Genomic DNA, 5,305 nt, shown 5'->3' on the forward strand with positions numbered 1-5,305 from the left:
GGTCTGTCATGTGCAGGTTGGTTCAGACCCTGTGAGGTCTGTCAGTGGGTTTCAGAGGGGTCTGGTCAATGGGCAGGAGTTGGACCCCTTCGAGGTCTGTCAGTGGGCAGGGTTGGTTACAGGTCTGTCCAGGGTTGGTTCAGACCCTGTGAGGCCTGTGTGGGTGGTGTTAAATAGTAATGCGAGCCCGGCTAGCTCAGTCGGTAGAGCATGAGACTCTTAATCTCAGGGTCGTGGGTTCAAGCCCCACGTTGGGCGCTAAGCTTTTGATTTAAAAGCCTTTCTTCTGATAAATGCGAGCAAATCTAATTTTATTTGTGTTTGTGTGATATGATACACAGTACCAGTCAAACATTTACTCACCTACTCATTCAAGGGTTTAAAAAAAATACATTTACAACTATTTCTCCATACCTGTTTTCGCGTTGTCATTATGGGGTATTATGTGTAGATTGCTGAGGATGTTTTATTTAATCCATTTGAGAATAACGCTGTAAGGTAACACATTTGGGGGAAAACCAAGGGGTCTGAATACTTTTTGAAGGCACTTGTATATAAGCAATGAGTAATGACTAAACTAATGTTTATAATGGTGTTTTTATGCTTTGTAATGGCTTTGTCCTATCACAAGTGGAGGATCAGGGTATAGGACAGGATCAAAGGTCATGTCAGGCTGCCATGAAGCTTGTTAACAGGAAGCTAAAGGATTTCTGCATATTCAGGCTACGTCTGGTGTGGCTCTGTCTCTCAACAGGGGGGGATCATATTCAGGCTACGTCTGGTAGGCTCTGTCTCTCAACAGGGGGGATCATATTCAGGCTACGTCTGGTAGGCTCTGTCTCTCAACAGGAGGGGGATCATATTCAGGCTACGTCTGTAGGCTCTGTCTCAACAGGTGGGTTCAACAGGACGTCTGGGGCTCTGTCTCTCAACAGGGAGGGGTCATATTCAGGCTACGTCTGGTAGGCTCTGTCTCTCAACAGGGGGTTCAGGCTCGTCTGGTAGGCTCTGTCTCTCAACAGGGGGATCATATTCAGGCTACGTCTGGTAGGCTCTGTCTCTCAACAGGGGGGATCATATTCAGGCCACGCTCTGTAGGCTCTGTCCCTCAACAGGGGGATCATATTCAGGCTACTGCCTGGTAGGCTCTGTCTCTAACAGGGGGGTCATATTCAGGCTACGCCTGGGTGGTGGCTCTGTCTCTCAAACAGGGGGGACTGGGTATTCAGGCTACGTCTGCAGGCTCTCTGTCTCTCAAACAGGGGGACTGCATTCAGGCTACGTCTGTAGGCTCTGTCTCTCAACAGGGGGATCATATTCAGGCTACGCCTGGTAGGCTCTGTCTCAACAGGGGGTTCATATTCAGGCTACTGCCTGGTAGGCTCTGTCTCTCAACAGGGGGTCATATTCAGGCTACGTCTGCAGGCTCTGTCTCTCAACAGGGGGGGGATCATATTCAGGCTACGTCTGGTAGGCTCTGTCTCTCAACAGGGGGGATCATATTCAGGCTACGTCTGGTAGGCTCTGTCTCTCAACAGGGGGGGGGGTCATATTCAGGCTACGTCTGGTAGCCTCTGTCTCTCAACAGGGGGGATCATGAGACATTTTGGACCATGGCTTTCAGCCCCACACTTTGTCTAAGTACAAATGGAACAAATACCCTGGTCAAAAGTAGTGCACTATATAGGGAATAGGGTGCCATTTGAGTTGCAAGACTGTATGTAGAAAGAAGGTAATTACGTTTGAGAGTTGTTACTGTCTCTAGACTAGTCATTTCCCAACCTGGTCTGACAGTTATTACATGTTGGGCTGGTGTTATTTCCCAACCTGGTCTGACAGTTATTACATGTTGGTGTGTTATTTACCAACCTGGTCTGACAGTTATTACATGTTGGTGTGTTATTTACCAACCTGGTCTGACAGTTATTACATGTTGGTGTGTTATTTACCAACCTGGTCTGACAGTTATTACATGTTGGGCTGGTGTTATTTACCAACCTGGTCTGACAGTTATTACATGTTGGGCTGGTGTTATTTACCAACCTGGTCTGACAGTTATTACATGTTGGTGTGTTATTTACCAACCTGGTCTGACAGTTATTACATGTTGGTGTGTTATTTACCAACCTGGTCTGACAGTTATTACATGTTGGTGTGTTACTTACCAACCTGGTCTGACGTTGTGGCCTCTGTCTCCAAGCCCGGCTAGCTCAGTCGGTAGAGCATGAGACTCTTAATCTCAGGGTCGTGGGTTCGAGCCCCACGTTGGGCGCTGACCTTTTGATTTGGATACCATTGATCCTCAGAGGCTTGGGGCTCGTTTCCTGGACACAGATTATAGTCCTCCACTGAAAAGCACTACCTCTGAACAATATCAAATGGACATGTTTTTTAGACTAGGACTTCATGGGTGTCTGGGAAACCAGCCTTAGAGGTATAGTGGTTAATACACATGCAACATAGATGACCAGTATTGGTTGACTGTGTTGCTTCATCACCCGAGGGATAAGTACATGGGTGATGAAATAGAGGACTGGTGAAATCCAAGAGTCAGTGTTGGTTCACACTCTGAGTTCTCTCAGTGGGCAGGGTTGGTTCAGACCCTTCGAGGTCTGTCAATGGGAAGGGTTGGTTCAGACCCTTCGAGGTCTGTCAATGTGCAGGGTTTGTTCTCGCCCTGTGAGTTCTCTCAATGGGCAGGGTTGGTTCAGACCCTGTGAGGTCTGTCAGTGGGCAGGGTTGGTTCAGACCCTTCGAGGTCTGTCAATGGGCAGGGTTGGTTACACCCTGTGAGGCCTGTATGTGGGTGGTGTTAAATAGTAATGCGAGCCCGGCTAGCTCAGTCGGTAGAGCATGAGACTCTTAATCTCAGGGTCGTGGGTTCGAGCCCCACGTTGGGCGCTAAGCTTTTGATTCGAAAGCCTTTCTTCTGATAAATGCGAGCAAATCAAATGTTATTTGTGTATGTGTGATATGATACACATTACCAGTCAAACGTTTACTCACCTACTCAGTCAAGGGTTTATTTTTAATACATTTACAACTATTTCTCCATACCTGTTTTCGCGTTGTCATTATGGGGTATTATGTGTAGATTGCTGAGGATGTTTTATTTAATCCATTTGAGAATAACGCTGTAAGGTAACACATTTGGGGGAAAACCAAGGGGTCTGAATACTTTTTGAAGGCACTTGGATATACAGTGAGGGAAAAAAGTATTTGATCCCCTGCTGATTTTGTACGTCTGTCCACTGACAAAGAAGTGATCAGTCTATAATTTTAATGGTAGATTTATTTGAACAGTGAGAGACAGAATAGCAACAAAAAAATCCAGAAAGACACATGTCAAAAATGTTATAAATTGATTTGCATTTTACTGGGGGAAATAATTATTTGACCCCTCTGCAAAACATGACTTAGTACTTGGTGGAAAAACCCTTGTTGGCAATCAGAGGTCAGACGTTTCTTATGGCAGTTGGCCAACTTGGGTTTGCACACATCTCAGGAGGAATTTTTGTCCCCTCCTCTTTTAGATCTTCTCCAAATCATTAAGGTTTCGAGACTGACCGTTTGGCAACTCGAACCTTCAGCTCCTCCACAGAATTTTTATGGGATTAAGGTCTGGAGACTGGCTAGGCCACTCCAGGACCTTAATGTGTAACTTCTTCTTGAGCCACGCCTTTGTTGCCTTTCAGCTGTGTGTTTTGGGTCATTGTCATGCTGGAATACCCATCCGCGAACCCATTTTCAATGCCCTGGCTGAGGGAAGGAGGTTCTCACCCAAGATTTGACGGTACATGGCCCCGTCCATCGTCCGCTGATGTGGTGAAGTTGTCCTGTCCCCTTAGCAGAAAAAAACTTGATTAATACATGTTGGGCTGGTGTGTTATTTCTCAACCTGGTCTGATGCTATTATATGTTGGTGTTACTAAATAACCTGGTCTGACAGGTTATTACATGTTGGGTGTTATTTACCAACCTGGTCTGACAGGCTGTTACATGTTGGTGTTATTTACCAACCTGGTCTGACAGTTATTACATGTTGGTGGGTTACTTACCAACCTGGTCTGACAGGTTATTACATGTTGGTGTTGTTACTTACCAACCTGGTCTGACAGTTATTACATGTTGGGCTGGTGTTATTTACCAACCTGGTCTGACAGTTATTACATGTTGGTGTGTTATTTACCAACCTGGTCTGACAGTTATTACATGTTGGGCTGGTGTTATTTACCAACCTGGTCTGACAGTTATTACATGTTGGTGTGTTATTTACCAACCTGGTCTGACAGTTATTACATGTTGGTGTGTTATTTACCAACCTGGTCTGACAGTTATTACATGTTGGTGTGTTATTTACCAACCTGGTCTGACAGTTATTACATGTTGGTGTGTTATTTACCAACCTGGTCTGACAGTTATTACATGTTGGTGTGTTATTTACCAACCTGGTCTGACAGTTATTACATGTTGGGCTGGTGTTATTTACCAACCTGGTCTGACAGTTATTACATGTTGGGCTGGTGTTATTTACCAACCTGGTCTGACAGTTATTACATGTTGGGCTGTGTGTTATTTACCAACCTGGTCTGACAGTTATTACATGTTGGTGTGTTATTTACCAACCTGGTCTGACAGTTATTACATGTTGGGCTGGTGTTATTTACCAACCTGGTCTGACAGTTATTACATGTTGGGCTGGTGTTATTTACCAACCTGGTCTGACAGTTATTACATGTTGGTGTGTTATTTACCAACCTGGTCTGACAGTTATTACATGTTGGTGTGTTATTTACCAACCTGGTCTGACAGTTATTACATGTTGGTAGTGTGCTATTTACCAACCTGGTCTGGCAGTTATTACATGTTGGGTGGTGTTATTTACCAACCTGGTCTGAGCAGCTTATTACATGTTGGTGTTATTTACCAACCTGGTCTGACAGTTATTACATGTTGGTGTGTTATTTACCAACCTGGTCTGACAGTTATTACATGTTGGTGTGTTATTTACCAACCTGGTCTGACAGTTATTACATGTTGGTGTGTTATTTACCAACCTGGTCTGACAGTTATTACATGTTGGTGGGTTATTTACCAACCTGGTCTGACAGTTATTACATGTTGGTGTGTTATTTACCAACCTGGTCTGACAGTTATTACATGTTGGTGTGTTATTTACCAACCTGGTCTGACAGTTATTACATGTTGGGCTGGTGTTATTTACCAACCTGGTCTGACAGTTATTACATGTTGGTGTGTTATTTACCAACCTGGTCTGACAGTTATTACATGTTGGTGGGTTATT

The 5,305-nt window shown here is 44.6% G+C and overlaps 3 non-coding genes across 3 annotated transcripts; all 3 read left to right on the top strand.

Moving 5' to 3' along the window:
• Nucleotides 1-185: 185 nt before the first annotated feature.
• trnak-cuu (transfer RNA lysine (anticodon CUU)) lies at nt 186-258 on the top strand. The gene has a single exon. It is a non-coding gene; the product is annotated as a tRNA-Lys (tRNA).
• Nucleotides 259-2,199: 1,941 nt separating this feature from the next.
• Nucleotides 2,200-2,272, top strand: trnak-cuu (transfer RNA lysine (anticodon CUU)). The gene has a single exon. It is a non-coding gene; the product is annotated as a tRNA-Lys (tRNA).
• Nucleotides 2,273-2,828: 556 nt separating this feature from the next.
• trnak-cuu (transfer RNA lysine (anticodon CUU)) lies at nt 2,829-2,901 on the top strand. Its single transcript has one exon. It is a non-coding gene; the product is annotated as a tRNA-Lys (tRNA).
• The last annotated feature ends 2,404 nt before the right edge of the window (nt 2,902-5,305 follow it).

This window comes from Oncorhynchus nerka, unplaced genomic scaffold (assembly GCF_034236695.1).
Source record: "Oncorhynchus nerka isolate Pitt River unplaced genomic scaffold, Oner_Uvic_2.0 unplaced_scaffold_8289, whole genome shotgun sequence".
Classification (NCBI taxonomy): Eukaryota; Metazoa; Chordata; class Actinopteri; order Salmoniformes; family Salmonidae; genus Oncorhynchus; species Oncorhynchus nerka.